Below are 16502 nucleotides of genomic sequence, written 5' to 3'. Positions count from 1 at the left end.
TTAATAAGCTCTGAACATTTGTCAGCTACTACCCCTGCTACTGCTACTATTATTGTTACCCTTTCCTTGTAGCTGTGCCGTACCTGTGACATTGACTTTGCAAATGGTAACTTTCCTTTAGATCCCACTCCCTTTCGTTAATTTGGGCAAGACTGAATTCTTTTCTTTCCTTAGAGTGAGTTTATTTTCCTGTGAACAGACTGTATTTGAAGACAGGGCTGGGTTCAAGGGCATGTGACAAGGCCCTTCCCCCAGAAGGACACCATGCTTAAACTTTGAGTAAGGGGCCCTGCATCTTCATTTTGCACCGGGCCCCACAAATGATGTAGCCGGTCCTGTTTGGAGAATAATCAGGTAACTAGAATCCCCTTTTCAGGATCTACTGAGAAGGACACTGAAACTGTCTTAAACTCTAAACCACGTCAGCTTTGGATTCAGTTAGGCCTGTATAGCACTTTCCATTTAGCATTGCTTTAACGTAACCTGAATTCTTCCTGGATGTGTCTTTCTTCTATTAGATTATGAGTTCTTAGGGGTCAGGAGCCATATTTGATTTTCTTTTCAGTCTTCCATGATGCCGGCAAAATGCCTCCTTCATTGTAGGAGCTCAACAAATTATTGGTACACTTGAATGATATGAGCCCTGTGTGTTTTAACAGTGATGGGAAACCCCAAAAAAGTAAGGTTTGTGCTCCAGATATCAAGAGGAAACAGACACCACAGTATCCAAGGGTACTGATCATCTTGGTGCAAGTAGGTGAAAACGAATAGAGGAAACCACAAGCAATGTTTGGTTCCATCAGAGGCTCAGTGTTAATGTATTCCAGTTCTAATTATTCTTAAGCCTATGGCAGACATCTGTTTTGGAGGTTGAACACTAAGGTCTAATTCTATTCTAAGTTTCTAAAGTTTAAGTGACAGTGTTGCTCATTAATTTTTAAGCAAAGCAAATGCCATCTCCTCAGGCCCAGTTAACTTTGATTTAGATGTTATTTAAGACAAATGATTTTGTAGGGTCTGTGTCTCCCTCACTGAAAATGATCATTTTTGACAGATGGGCTGTATGTGCCCTGAGTTCAGACATTAACCTGGCTCTCTCCTAAGAATCAGTCACAGATAGTGATGTGCAGGTCTCAAGTAAGACCCCAGGGTATGCAAAGTAGAGGGCAAACTCATGGAAGTGGGAGAAGGGGAGCCTGAAAGCAAAGCCTGTAGGTAAAGGAACCTGTTTCCAAGAAACCAAAGGCTCTGGTGTCTCATGAAGGATTTAAAAAATTACACAGTAGAAAACTACAGGGCATAAAACATATTAATGATATTAATATTAATATATTAATTTTGGTAGTTTGTCTTTAATCTTCTAAGTCAGCTTCCTATTGAGTATTTTTTCCAGGAGTGAGGGATGAGGAGTGGTTTTTAGTTTTCATCAGTTTGAGAAACCCCCCCCCATACCATTAAATACTCACGAGGTAACATTTGGAAATGACCAAGGACGGTAGGTCCAGAGAGAGCTCAGACTGTTCTGTTTTGGTCACCATCATTAAGTCAAGGTCTCTGTAGATTACACTCCACTGAAGATTCCTTCTCAGCTAATCCGCCTCTCCACTATTTTGATAGGAGCCCCAACCTCCAGCTTGCGAGGGCTGAAACTAGGTACTCTGGAGCTTGTGTGTGGAAGGACTTTGTTCTTTGGTTCTACCACCACGATAAAAGCACCCGAGCTCCTATAGATGATCTGTTGATTTAGAGTAGTTAAGCTTATAATATTGAAATGGACTTTGGTTTTATTTCTGCCATGGAATTAGTAACTGTTTAAGTGTAGTGTTTTAAAACATTTTCTTTCCTGGGTGTTTGGTCAAAGGAAGTAAAATAGTTCTGATTATTTCCGATTAGACTTTTATGTGTTGAATGCAATAATCAGTTCATAGAATTTTTTTCTAAACTTACCTAAGAAATAAAACTGAAAGAGAACTGCTACCTCGGGGTATCTCTGCGTGGCCCAGCATGCGACTCCTTAACCAGTGCGCATGGATAAGGTGAGGAAAAGCTGCATGCTGATCAGACTTGTATGAATTAAATTATCCTTTAAGGACTCTATCTAAATGAATCCTTTTGCTTATTCTTAGCAAGACTTGTAAGGGCAGAAACCATTTTTTGTTCGTAAGTTATTCATACTGCCTTGGTAATGCTTAAGTAAAATGTGTTGTACTGCTACCTAGCGCCCCCATGTGCCTGGCATAAGCGAACAAAAATCCTCTCCAAAAAAACAATATCAAATTATCTCTACATATAATTTTTCAGTACAACTGCCAGCACAAAGTCAAAGATAGCAAGGCAAGGAGGAGACAAGACAGCATGAGCAAGGAGCATCCAAAACAATAGGTAAAACAGGGGCAGACCCGTAGGCCGTCCTGCTTTTGGAATTACCACTCCATGCAGGGGTGGCAGTGAATGGTCTTGGCTTCCCCAGAATAAGCGTGTGGGAAGCCTTTTAGACCACTCATTAATTCATTCAAGAGCTATTTCTTTGAAGGTCAAAATCAGCCCCCATGGAAACAAACTGTCAAATGAAAAATGATCTCTCTCTCATCACTGTAGTTCTTTTGACTTTTCTGTACTTTCAGATTTTTTCATAATAAAATGTTGGAGAAAAACACACACATAAGAATTTCTCTTTCCTTTTCCAGGCTCTCATTCTGGCCCTCCTACCACTGATTTTGAGAGGCCTTAGACTCCAAGATGCACCATTTTAGAGTCAGCCATCACTGGTCTTGCCCATCCTGTCCCTGACAAAAGATGCTTCTTTGAGGCTTTCACCCCATTTCTGTCCCTCCTGGCCCATAATTTACACTCTCAGTTCCTTTCCCTACCTGCCCATGAAACTGCTTCAATGAAAGTTAGAGTTACATACTTACAGTCAGTGTTCAGAACAAGGAATAACAGACATTATTAATTTCTTCACTTTTGTGGCTATGAATAAGCATTTCTCCAAATATCTCAAGATTTTCCCCAACCTTTCTCTTATTGCCAAAAGAAAAATACAATCCCTCCACATTTTACTTTCTTTTGGGTTTTATTTTATATGCTGATGGGAGCTTATTTTGCTTTTAGACTCTCCAAAAGACATCTGTTAAAATGTTGTGGGTATTTCAGCAGGAAATGTTTTGAAAATTTGGCTTTAGAGTGTGATCTAACTGATAACACATGGCATTTATAGCAGCTGACTTTCAGAGCTGATTCATTACTATGATGCTATCTTAAACATGAGAAATATTCACTAGAGGGTGGATGCTGTGGTACGCTTGAATATAGGAATAAAACCTTAGAGTGAAGCTGTCCACTGCAAGCCACGTGGGTTCCTAGTCAGGTGATCTGGGACCTTATTTTCATTTTACCCTGGGGCTTATTTGTCCTTAGACCAGGTCCCTGCTTTTCTGCACAGGTTATGGCCTATATGGGAGATGGAGGGGACCTTGTCTGCCTCAGATTTTTCTTTACTGGAGTGTGTGAATGTGTTGCACATAAACATGAAGTGCCTTGATCTTTCCGGAAGGCTTAAAGGAATCTGGCAATACCTTCTTCACATAGCACTTTTCCTGCTGCAATTACAAAGCACTTTCATTCCACGACACTGTCCCAGAGTCTCCTATTGGCTGGCATTGTGCTCTTCCAAACATGTTTAATAACATCATTGCTGACTCATACTGTGCTTCTCCCTTTCCTCTCTCCTCAACTCCAACATTTACCAAAGTGAATAACTGGGCAAACAGAATGAAGTAAGTAAAAGTTTACGGTGCATCCTGTGTTTCTCTCTCCTAAGCCTATCTTCCCTTTCCTGGTGTTTCCTTTTTCACCACTCTCTCCCAGGCAGCCAGGGCCTGCATGCTTCACCAGAGGGCCTGGACGCAGCACCCCCAAGTGCCCAAACCCTTCATGCTGCATTCCCAACCGTCTGTGAGGCTTTGCAGAAGCCCACAGATTCATTAACATTAATGCGCTGAGAACTCCTAGTGAGCAGCTCAAAGGAACACATCTCTGAGGCAGAATTGTGGAGAGTGGTTATAGGCCAGGAGGGAGATATTTGGGAACAAGTGCCTACTAAGTTCTTCTTTTAACCACTTTATACATTACTATCTATTTAAAACACCAAAATGCATAAATATTCAGGACTGGGAAAAACGGCCTTATCATTGATAAGTCTGCTTTTCCAAATCATACCTTTATTTCTCTTCCCAGACAGATATTGCCACCACCACTTCCTCAGTTCTGAGAAGCACTTGGTGAAAGGAAATATACAAAAGGCCAATAAGCATATGCAAAGGCCCTCAACATCATTTCTCATCAGGAAAATTCAAATGAAAACCATAGTCACATACCGCTATATACTAGAGGGACTAAAATTTAAAAGATCAATAATAACAAGTGTTGGCAAAGATGAAGAGCAGCTAGAACTCTCATAAATTGATTGGGTGAGTGTAAAATGGCATAGCCACTTCAGAGATTGTTAGTATCTAACAAACCAAAGCATATGTCTCCCCTATAATTCCCTCTTAGGTGTATGGAGGTAAGAAGAATGAGTATGTTCACAAAAAGCCTTGCACAAAAATATTTATAGCAACTTTATTTGTAAAAGTCCCCCCTCCAAAGTCCTCACAACTAGAAACATCTCAAATATCTACCAACAATAGAATGGATAAACAAATCGGGGACTACCATATTCATATATTGCAGTACTACCCAGTAATAAAAAAGAACGTGGTATTGATACATGCAGCATTGACCTCAAAAAAGTATGTGGCGTGAAAGAAGCCAAACACAAAAGAGTATGTGCTCATTCACTTTGAATCCCATCCTGTTGATAGTCTGATAGACATCTTGGGTATGAGATCAGTCCCTAGTGAGCAGACCTTGAACGCAGTGGCAGTGGTGCCGTTTCCACCTCAAGAGAGGATTTGTGAAAGACAGCATGTAACCGCCAAGAATCTCTCTCTCCTTTTCATCTCAGCTGGAACTGAAGGAAAATTCTTTGGGTGATGGAATGCAAAATGATTTTATATATATTAAAGTTCAGGAACACTTTGTTTAATGGTGTTCTATTAATGAAGTGATTTAAATGTGCTGAGCATAACAAAATTCTACTTTGAAGCATGTGTGGAAGGTAGTCCCCATGTGAATGGAAAAGAGGGCTCCAGGGAGGCCAGGAGGGAGACCCCTTCCTGCTGCTGCTCAAGTCATTTATTCACAGGAATTGCTCTGGATTGTCAAGGAGAGCACAAAACAAGGCCCACTGGACCATGATCAGTGTGATGTTGATGCCAGCGAGTGTCTTATTCATCCCCTGTGGCCGGTTTTGCCAGTTAGTGGGGTCACTGCCAAGGGCCATTCAGTATCAGTCCTCAAAGGTTGCTAACACCAAATAAAAGACAAGAGTGGGGAAAGACAGGCCAGGCTTTGAAGTGGAGGGAAGAAGGCGGCTTTGAACTGCTGCAGTCAGCACAAATACCCTCACCCAAATCACAGGAGCAGGCAGCGTGAGTCCCACAGTGGCCCAGCGATGCAGGGAGAATTCCTCCCTCACCCTCCTGCCTTGCCCTCCACTGGAGCTCCAAGGTGTGCAGTAACTGAAGAGAAGTTGTAGATTTGGTCTCCCTCCAAGTGACACCTTTCCCTTGTAATTCATGCCAGCTGTGGCAATAGCTCAGCAGGGTCACACTTAACCTTAGCGCAGCAAATTTTTTTAAAAAAATAACAAAAGATAAAACCTTCTCATGCACAAGCCATGCATGTTCCACCTTTATTTTTTACCTTTCCCCCCGTTCTTTTTAACTGACTCTTTTTCTAGTACAGCTCTATGAGAGTTATCACATGCAGACTCATATAACCCTCCCACTCTCAGGATTCAGAACATTTTCATTACCTCAGAAATGTCCCTTGTGCTCTCCCTTTAGAGTCATAGTCTCCCCCCCACTCTTAGCCCCTGGCAACCAAGAATCTCTTCTCCATCACCATGGTTTTGTCTTTTTGCAAGTGTCATATAAATGGAATCATACCTTTTGAGACTGGCTCCCTTCACCCAGCATAACGCCTTTGAGATTCATCCAAGTTGTTGGGTGTATCAGTAATTCATTCCATTTTATTGTACTAGTCCACTGTCCGCTTATACTTAGGACAGTGAAATGTCTCGGGCGTGCAAGGAAATGGGAACCTCAGCATATTCTATAACGATGTGTACAAACAAGTAATTTTATTCGCTGCTCCACAGCCAGGCTAGTGTTTTAAAAAGAAAGAATTCCAGAACTAGAATCTGCAATAAGGAATTTTCTCTATTTCTCACAATATTTTATATTAACCAGACTCATTGGCTAATGCTTTCATTAGCTATTGTGCTGCCTGTTCAGCTGTAGGCTGTCAGCTGCACATCTATTCTTCCGTACTCTGCTCTGCCAGGACTCTGAAAATTACATTTCTTTCTCACCAGCTGCTTGCTGTTAGGTTCCATCCTAGGCTTGTCCGCTCCTTTCGGCAGTTGCTATCTCTGTGTCGCCTCCATTTCCCATTTGCTGTGTCTGTTTACATTACCTTCCCTATATCGAGTTCTCTCTGTTAAAATAACTGGTGTGGATTCTGTGTTTCTGGCTGGACCCTGACTGGTGAAGTACATGGTACCAGGCTTTCACCCCTGGCTTGCTCGTGTCTAAGACATCTAAAGTACTTGTTACCTCTGGTTCTTTAGCCCATGAGGAAAACAGGAACCAGTGTGATGTTCCATGGGGTGTCGAGATGATAATGATCTCTGCAGCTTGTGGCAGAGAACAGGAGAACTGATGTCATCTTAAAAGCAGACTGCTTCTGGTGATTCTCGAAATGGGTATAGAGGGAAAAAGTATTTGCCAGGGTCAGTAGCTGTATAGTTCCATGTCCTAGGTGCTGTGCTGACTTGCCCCAAGGAGAATAGTGTATCAGAACAGCAGCTATGAGTAAAGTCACAAGTTACTTACAGGCAGTCTCTAAGATCTGTCTACCTTTTGCAAGACCAGACAGCTGAGTTAAATGGAGCATGTGACAGGCATCATCACTCTTGCAGTCTTACATTTGAAACTAATGTCAGGCTTTTCTCTCCCTACTATACCAGGAAGAAACCTCTAGAAATTGAGGAAGTTCATCCTGTACACACACGGTCTGGTATCTTCATAAAGCACTGCTCTTTCAGATCATGTTATTTCTGTGCTCAAAATTCTTCAATAATTTCCTATGTCTGTGGAATAGATTCATACGTTTTAGTCTGACTTTCAAGATCCTTCAAGATCTGGCCTATTGAAGCACTGCAGCCAAACCAAAGAATTTGAATTTATGTATACGCACTTCATTTTCTCCTGCCTGTGTGAGCTTGCTCTCACGGTTTCCTCAGCCTATAATCCTTTTCCTCCCAGCATACATATTGAAATTCTACCCCGTCCTTCAAGGCCTTTTCAGATGCTCCCTTTACCATGAAGTTTAATCCTAACATCCAACCCCATTCTAACACCACGTACCAGTTAGGTGTTAATACCTTATACTTAGTAACATATGATTTTCTCTAGTATCCCTTGTACTCTGGATGGCAGAAATTATGTCTCTCATTTTTGTGTCAGTTAATTTTTTTTCTAAATGAAGGAATAAATAAGAGGCCACAGTGGGAGAGCAGGCATTTCAAGTGGAGATACTGTTTGGAGAATGCAGGATATTTTCTCGAGAAGCACATGTAGTTTGGTTTGGCTGCGGTCTAGGGTCTGTGCAAAGAATTTGTGGGAAATCCCTCTGGGAAGGTAAGTTAGGACCAGATTGTACAGAGGCTGAAGAGTTGGGCTAAGGATTGGAGCTTATTTCTTTAGGCAGAAGGAAGGAATTGAAAGTTTAGGATTAGGGAAGAATTTTTATGTCAAAGATTCTTATACCAACGTTAGAATTTTTCTTAATTGATTTAAAGGAGCAAACTGGATGAGATAAAGGAAAACACTTAGACTGAAGCAAGAGAAACTTAATTTAGATCAACAGAACCATTTTGAGACAGGCCACAAGACAACAGAATATTTCTGAGAGAGCTTGCAAAACTATGAAGATATTTTATAAAAGCAAAACACGACCTGTCTAGGACACTGTGGTATATGTAATTCTTTTTACAACAAAGGAAAGGCTTGGTCAGCATTTCTCAGTCTCAGTCTTGTAAACCAATAGAATATCAGGATTCTCTAGGGAGGACTCATGGATAAAGAGAAGAAAGGAAGAGGCTGGATGAGAGGAGACACAGCTGGGGATGGGAGAGAGAGAGAGGCAGTGAGAAGGTCTGTATCCCAGGGCAGGTCAAATACTGTTGAAATGCCCCTCCTGCCAGCTCTAGTCTTTGAGCCCTCTTTTGGCTCAGAACTCCACTCCCAGTCTTGTCATTCTTCTGTAAGCCAGTTTAGTTTTTCTCAGAAGCTACTTTCTCATAAGACCTATTTTCTTCTTCTTGATAGAAAATGGAAGAGTGAACATGGTCATTGTTTATAGTTCTGGACTATGACCAGGGGGGCCTGGGTCCTAGTTTGAGTGATTGCCTTCATTTACTTCCTAGCAAGGCTGTTGGAATGTCCCCTGTCCTTCAGATGTACCTCCTTGGTAAGAAGAAAAGTATGATTTGACAGACTTATTTTAAAATCCCTGGATGCACCGTGTGATAAGTTAGAAAATTACTATCAGGCTATGAAATGACAAAGAATCCCTGATATTCTTTCCAGGCTAATTTTATGAAGTCTGACAAAGAGAGTAACTGTGTGAACACAATATGGTGGAATGAGTTAACTGTCAATCCCGATGATAAGGATTTAGGCCTCGGTGTTCTTTGGGAACCTGATCAAACTTTGCCACAGGGCTCCATCTCATGTCAAGCTTCGTCATCCACTACCACAGAGACCATTAGATATTCTAGCCCTGGATCACTGATGAAGGTTGGAGAGGAACGCTTGGTGAAATTGCTGGAGCATCTCACCACATTTGAGGAAGGATGATTTCTGTGCCTTTCTGTCCAGACCTCAGAATCTAAGTAGGGACTTAGACTCCAAGGGTCCCCATGGACCTCACCGCAAGCTGAATGCAGTGACAGGAGATGTTTCAGCTCAAGTGCCGACTCCAATCAGTAGTGGCTATCTAGACTGTGTGGGAAAGATTGCTACAATCTGTTGGGAATGCCTGCCTTAGCCTTGCACAGGGAAAGAACAGGTAAATGTCTCAAGTGTTCGAGGCCCACATCTGGGCCTGGACCAAGGGACCTTACTGATGAGAACAGATGAGCTGGACATCCCATTCAGCAGAGGATGAGGGTGAGCTGCTATGACACATTATCTCCACACTCTGAAATGGGACTCTGTGCCATGAGGGTGCCCTAGGAGCCAAAGTGTCATTTACCATAGCAACTTCTAATTATCTTAGATTAGATTCTCTGTGGTCTTCTGAATTTTGCTTTTAAAGAATTTTTTAAATTAATTTTGCTGAATTTTGCTTTTAAAGAATTTTTTTAAAATTAATTTTTCTTTTAAAGAAAAGAAATTACAAATTAAGTATGTCCTGGTTGCACTTACTTTTTCCAGAAGCCATATATCTATCATAGGCACTGGGGTACAAGTCCCAACCCAGGAACTGTGGAATATTTATGGCTGTGTGTGTGTGTGTGTGTTAACTTTCTATTTTGAAATAATTGAATATTTACACAGAAGTTGCAAGAACAGTAGAGAAGATTCCCATATACTCTTTATCCAGCATTTCCTAATGTTAACATCATACATAACCATAGTACATTTATTGAAAGCAGAAAATTAACATTGATAAATACTATTTACCAATTTATTAACCTTATTTGGCTTTTACCAGTTTTCCCACTAATGTCCCTTTTCTGGTCCAGAATCCAATCCAGGATCCCACATTGCATTTAGTTGTCAAATCTCCTTAGTGTCCTTCAGTTTGTGGTAATCCCTCAATCATTGCTTTAATGACCATGACACTTTTGGAGAGTACTGTCCAATTATTTTCTAGAACATTCCTTAATTTTGGGTTGTCTGACATTTTCTTATGATTAGATTGAGGTTACACATTTTTGTCAAAAATCCCACGGAAATGTCATCTCATTGCATTATATTGGGAGATTCATATACAGCTGTGCCCTATTGCTGCCGATGTTAATTTTGATCACTTGGCTAAGATGGTGGCTGTCAGCTTTCTGCAGCTAAAATTACTATTTTCTGTTTGTAATCAACAAGTGTCTTGTGGGAGAAACTTTGAGAAGCTGCACACATCCTATTTCTCAACACAGTTTCACCCAGCGAATTTTAGCATTCATCGATGATTATTGCCCATAAAACTTGTTACTGTCATATTTGGCTAATGATGATTTTTAAAATTTATATTGATATTTCCATATTTATTAATTAGAACTCTTCTGTAAGGAAGAGCTACCCTACCCCCATGCATGTATTTATTTATCTCAATTTACTTATATCAGTATAGACTCAGGGATATTTATTCTCTGAGTTATAATCCATTACTATCACTATTTTATTGCTCAAAGTGTCCCAGATTTAGCTATTGGGAGCTCCTTCAAGTTGGCTTCTGTGCCCTTTTGACATGCCTCCTATTATTTTTTGAGCACTTTCTTGCTTTTCAGCATCTTAAGATATTCTAGACTTATCTTACATTTTCCCTCGCCCAGCCTTCGAATAAATTTCTCCAAGGATCCCTGGTTTATCTTTTTAGAGAATGGTATTTAGAAAGAAGATGTAAGCGGGCACCTGGGTGGCTCAGTTGGTTAAGTGTCTGCCTTCAGCTCAGGTCGCGATCCCAGAGTCCTGGGATTGAGCCCTGCATCAGGCTCCCTGCTCAGTGGGGAGCCTGCTTCTCTTTCGCCCTCTCCCTGCCTCTTCCCCTCCTTGTGTTCTCTCTCTCTCTCTCTCTCTCTGTCAAATAAATAAATAAAATCTTTTTTTTTAAAAAAAGAAAGAAGATGTGGGCAGTAGACGTGCTCAATGTTACCAGAGTATCATTGCTTCTAAGGCCCTGTAAGATGACAGAGCTAGGAAATACGTTTGTATACTTGTACATGCACATGTACACATATTTATTTTATGCCTATCTGTCTGCATATACATGTATATATCTTTGTGTTTGAGAATATACATATGAATTTATACTGATATTTTAGATGTAATCCAACACCAAAGGATTCATTCTAGACTTTCCCCTTTCCTTATTTGTAACTCTTCTCTAGCAATGACAAACTCATTATCATTATCCACAACATATTTGCTCAGTCCTATCATGCACATAAAGTAGTTTCAAAATTTCTAGTTCATTCTCTTGTGAAGAACAAATTTACCAACTAGAGTATGATATTTGTGTACAGTTCCTTTTGTCTTTAGCTTTCCACCGTTGCTTCAAGCGTGGCTGCTCCTAGAGGAGCTCCCACTTGGGGATGGGGCCTCAGGCCTCCACATTACTGTGGAGTGAAGAACTGGAGGAGATCAAGGAGACCATCTTTTCCCACAGTCAGATCACCGACCTGTACAGCCAGTTCACCAGCCTGAACAAAGGCTAGAATGGGGCCCTCAGCTGGGAAGATTTCCAGCTGATTCCAGAACTTGTCATCAACCCACTGGGGGCCGGCTCATTAGTGCCTTCTTTCCAGAGAGAGAAGACCAGGTAAACTTCCATTGATTCACAAAAAATGGCTCATTTCCAACCCACTGAATAGAGTGCAAAGAGCGAGACGAGAATGGACCAGAACCATTCAACAGCTGAAGCAACAAACTATACTTTGCTTTTTGGCTATATGATTTGGATAAAGATGACAGGATCTCCCGCAATGAGCTGTCCAGGTGCTATGCATGATGGATGGTGTGAATATGCCAGATGAACAACTGAGTAGCATCACAGGACCATCCAGGAGGCTGATCAGGATGGGGATGGTACCAAATCTTTTGCAAAATTTGTTGGGTTTTGGAGAAGGTGGGCATAGAACAGGAAGTCAGCATCCAATTTCTTGACTAAAAAGCTGAGACCAGACTATTCCTTGCTCTCTAGTATTTAAAAACTGGAACTTGAGAGTCTTCCTATCTACCAGCCCCACCTCCATCCTATCATCCCCTTTCTGCCAAGATACCACTGCTCTTGCAGGACAACCCCACATGTGCTCTGTTAACAAAAACCTGCCATTGGCGTAAAGAGGACATTACAGAATGGCACACCCAGCCTGTTTCTCATCAGTATCCATTCACCTGTTCCCCATTTACAAATATCTCCCCCAGTCATGCTGCTGAATGCTGAATGTCCATCCTGTCTGAGAAAGGGAGGGAGGGGGAAGGACTCTTGCCAAGAACCGGCCAAGCAAACTTTCCCTGCATGTAGACTATAGCCATGCTGCCTTCCCTTCAGCTACGTTTCAGCATGCTCCTACAAACTTTTCCATATGTCCATTGCTCTGTCGCCCAGCATACCATTCAGTCGATCTTTCAGTCTTCCTGCTTTTTATTATGCCTGAGTTCCCACTGTTTTACCTGGCACCCCAAGCTATGCCTGTTAAATACATAGCTAACTTAACAAGATGGTTCTATGGTCTGGCAGTTTTTATCTACCTTTGCTCATAAATAAGCCTCTGGGATGTTATATCCCCAGGAGCTTTTTGGGAATCATTATTTCTCTCAGAATATGACCATCTCTTGGTCCCCTGCACTCTGTTCTGTTATCAAAGGGCTGCTGGATGGAGATGTTTATCTTAAAAGGTGAAAGGTGTCAAGCCAAACTTCTAGGGGGCTTGCCCAGTCCCTCAATGTCTGGCCTCTGATACTCCATGCATAGAGTACCTATAGGGCTACTCTTGTTCTTCAGAAAATAGCCATATGCCTGCAGGTTTGCTCAGCTTGGGGGCACTGTCACCACCAGAGTGGCTGCTCTGACAGTATGCTTGGGGACCTTCTCATGGGTTTTTGAACAAGGGCACCCTAAAAGCCTCCTGTATTCCCATCTCTGCTGCATGGTTTATGCCTCAGTGTTGCATGCCCTGGGATGTTTTTCACTTCACATTTCCAAGTAGAAAGTTTAGAGTTACAGAGATGCCTAATTTACCTATCCAAGAGATTTAAAGATCGTCCTTAGGATCCTGAAGGTTTTTGCACTTGGCAAATGATTATGGTAAAGCTATAGTCCACTCCCAGTGGAAGTCCAAAGCATTGACTGTATTGTCACATTAGCTGACTGGTTACATTGACTACCTACCTCCATGTGTAGATTACTGTTAATCTCTTAGAAACATGGGATCTGGCATTGGTGGCACAATACGATGTGGCATTATAGACTTTTCAGCAATCCAGAGCAGTTTATTTGCCCAAGTCAACTTGAAAACCTCATTGAATCAGGCAGTTGCCATCCTAATGTCCAAATCTGTTCATTTATATATCTGCCCAAGGCTAACTTCCCCTGACTCATCACTTGCTTGTTTGCTTCCTTGCTTTGGAAGGAAGATGTGCACACAATTCCTTAGGAAGGGAGTGGCTAAAGAATATCAATGCAAAGGAAAGGGAGAGGAATGGGGAACAGAGGAGCAGCCAGATGGGATGGCTGAAGTATAAATGAATGAGGAATTCTGTAGAAGTATCATTATGGCTTTGTGATCAAGTGATGTAATATAGGAATCGTACGAAAGGGAAGAATTGTCTGATACTTATCTATTCAATACCTCAGAGGCTCTTTGACTTGAATCTTTAAAGTTCCTAAGTTTATGGCTTTTCCCTCTTTTGGTGTTTTAAAACTGTTTGAATCCATGGTTGTGCCTTATTGTTCTATTTAAAATTATATTCATCAATCCATCAGTAAATATTCTTGGTTAAAATGAAACAAAACAAAAACACCACTTCCCAAAGTTACTTAGGTTTAGCTATTTTCTTTCCCGCCTCCTTTAGTGTGATTATGATATTGGTTTATTTGTTACTGTTTGCTTTCCATTTTGGGTTCTCCTCACATTCTGGTTCATATTATTTATTTATTGGGGGGGCTGGTATGTAAAACATTACCTGTCTTCTAAGAGTTAGACCTACCCCAACAATAGAAGTGTCACTCCCTCGATTCTACTATCTCCTTCCCATCCCCCATTCTTTCTAGCCTGTTCCCACTTACTCCCTGTTGGTAAACCAATCTCTTTAGTTTCAGGTTTGTCCTTCCTGTACAGTTTTGCAGTCATACTTGTTTTGAAAAAACAGGTTTGTGCCAACATGATCGATATATCTTAGAGAACAGTTTGAGCTTCACGCGAATTTCGTGTTTGCTTATGGACAGTTTCATGCATGAGAAATTCTAGGTGAACCCAGAGTGTACACCCAGCTGACCTGAGCTGGGTAAGAATACGTAAAATGCACATACTTAAGACATCTCTGAGTTCCCCTGGTTTACCTGTGTCTTAGAAGCCACACCCATCCACACCTGGGGCTACAACCTTCTACCACTTTGCACCAATTCACAAGCTACAGCCGTTCTGATCCCCATTCTACCAGCAAACTTCAGGGCTTTTTCTAGGTAAAGTGACATGTTTATTGCATTATATTTCTTAACTATTTAATGTGTAAAATTGTGTTACTGCTTTTTTTATTAGGTTCCTATCTGTGTGTGTGTGTGTGTGTGTGTGTGTGTGTGTGTGTGTGTGTGACAGAAGAAGTTTACAGAGTGTTGTACCCTGTGTTCCCCATAAACCTTCTGGTTTTTATTGTGGAATTTTGCATAGTGTGGAGATATTTAGGGATGACTATATTGTGTTATAGCAGAATTGACTCTTTTTTAAAAGACTATTTCTTTTACACAAATAAGTGAATACCTGTATATTCTCTTCTATATCCTTTTCTCAAACATGAAGGGTAGCATACAATAGACACTCATTTGGGCTTTGCCTCTTTTTTTTAAAGATATTTAACTTTATGTTTAAATTTTTGATTTGAGTATAGTTGACACAATGTTACATTAGTTCAGGTGTACAACTTAGTAATTTGACAAGTCTATACATTATGCTATGTTCACAAGTGTAGCTACCATCGTGTTATTATATTGCTATTACAGTATCATTGACTGTATTCCTTAGGCTGTCCCTTTTATTCCTATGACTTACTCATTCCATAACTGGAAGCCTGGATCTTCCTCTCCCCTTCACCCATTTTGCCCAACTCCTCACAGCCCTCCCCTCTGGCAACCATCAGTTTGTTCTCTGTGTTTGTAGGTCTGATTCTGCTTTTTGTTAATTCATTTATTGGGTTTTTTTTAGATTCCACTTATGAGTGGAATCATATCATATTTGTCTTTCTTAGTCTTATTTCACTTAGCATAATATCCTGTAGGCCTATCCATATTGTCTCAAGAAGCATGATGCCATCTTTTTTTGTGGCTATGTAATATTCCATATAGATGGATCTTGTTTTGCTTTTTTACTATGCATGCTGTTTTTATTTTTTATTTTTTTTAATTTAAATTTAAATTTATTTTAGTTCCAGTATAGTTAACATACAATGTTATATTAGTTTCAGGTGTACAATATAGTGATTCAACAATTCCATACACTACTCAGTGCTGCTCTTCATGACAAGTGCACTCTTTAATCCCCTGTTTCACCCCCCCCTCCACCTCCCTTCTGGTAACCATCAGCTTGTTCTCTATAGTTAAGAGTCTGTTTTTTGGTTTGTCTCTTTTTTTCTTTGATCGTTTGTTTTGTTTCTTAAATTCTGCATATGAATGAAATCATACGGTATTTGTCTTTCTCTGACTGATTTATTTTACTTGACATTATACCCTCTAGATCTATCCATATTGTTGCAAACGGCAAGATTTCATTCTTTTTTATGGCCGAGTAATGTAGATATACCACCTCTTTTTTATCCACTTGTCTATCAATGGACAATTGCTTGCTTCCATAATTTGGCTATTGTACATAATGTTGCAGTAAACATAGGGGTGCATATATTTTTTCGAACTAGAGTTTTTGGATTCTTTGGGTAAATACCCAGTAGTGGAATTACAGGATTATGTGGTAATTCTAATTTAATTTTTTTATTCTTTTTTTAAATTAATTTTTTATTTTTATTTATTTTTTTGATGCAAAGTTCAGTGATTCATTAGTTGCATATAATACCCAGTGCACCATGCAATACATGCCCTCCTTACTATCCATCACCAGCCTATCCCATTCCCCCCTCCCCCTCCCCTCTGAAACCCTCAGTTTGTTTCTCATAGTCCATAGTCTCTCATGCTTCATTCCCCCTTCTGGATTACCCCCCCATTCTTTATCCCTTTCTTCTCCTACCCATCTTCCTAGTTCTTATNACCCCCCCATTCTTTATCCCTTTCTTCTCCTACCCATCTTCCTAGTTCTTATGTTCCATAGATGAGAGAAAGCATATGATAATTGTCTTTCCCTGCTTGACTTATTTCACTTAGCATTATCTCCTCCAGTGCCGTCCATGTTG

General features: G+C 40.7%; 1 protein-coding gene and 1 pseudogene across 1 annotated transcript in view; one reads left to right on the top strand and one right to left on the bottom strand.

Moving 5' to 3' along the window:
• NHS (NHS actin remodeling regulator) overlaps nt 1–16502 on the bottom strand; it is a 340052-nt gene that overhangs the window by 17057 nt on the left and 306493 nt on the right. The gene's annotated exons all lie outside the window — the stretch shown is intronic.
• On the top strand, nt 11480–12054 carry LOC105238037 (annotated as a pseudogene).

The sequence above is a fragment of the Ailuropoda melanoleuca genome, chromosome X (genome assembly GCF_002007445.2).
Source record: "Ailuropoda melanoleuca isolate Jingjing chromosome X, ASM200744v2, whole genome shotgun sequence".
NCBI lineage: Eukaryota > Metazoa > Chordata > Mammalia > Carnivora > Ursidae > Ailuropoda > Ailuropoda melanoleuca.
Note: the sequence above shows the minus strand (reverse complement) of the source record. Positions and strands in the feature narration are given on the sequence as shown.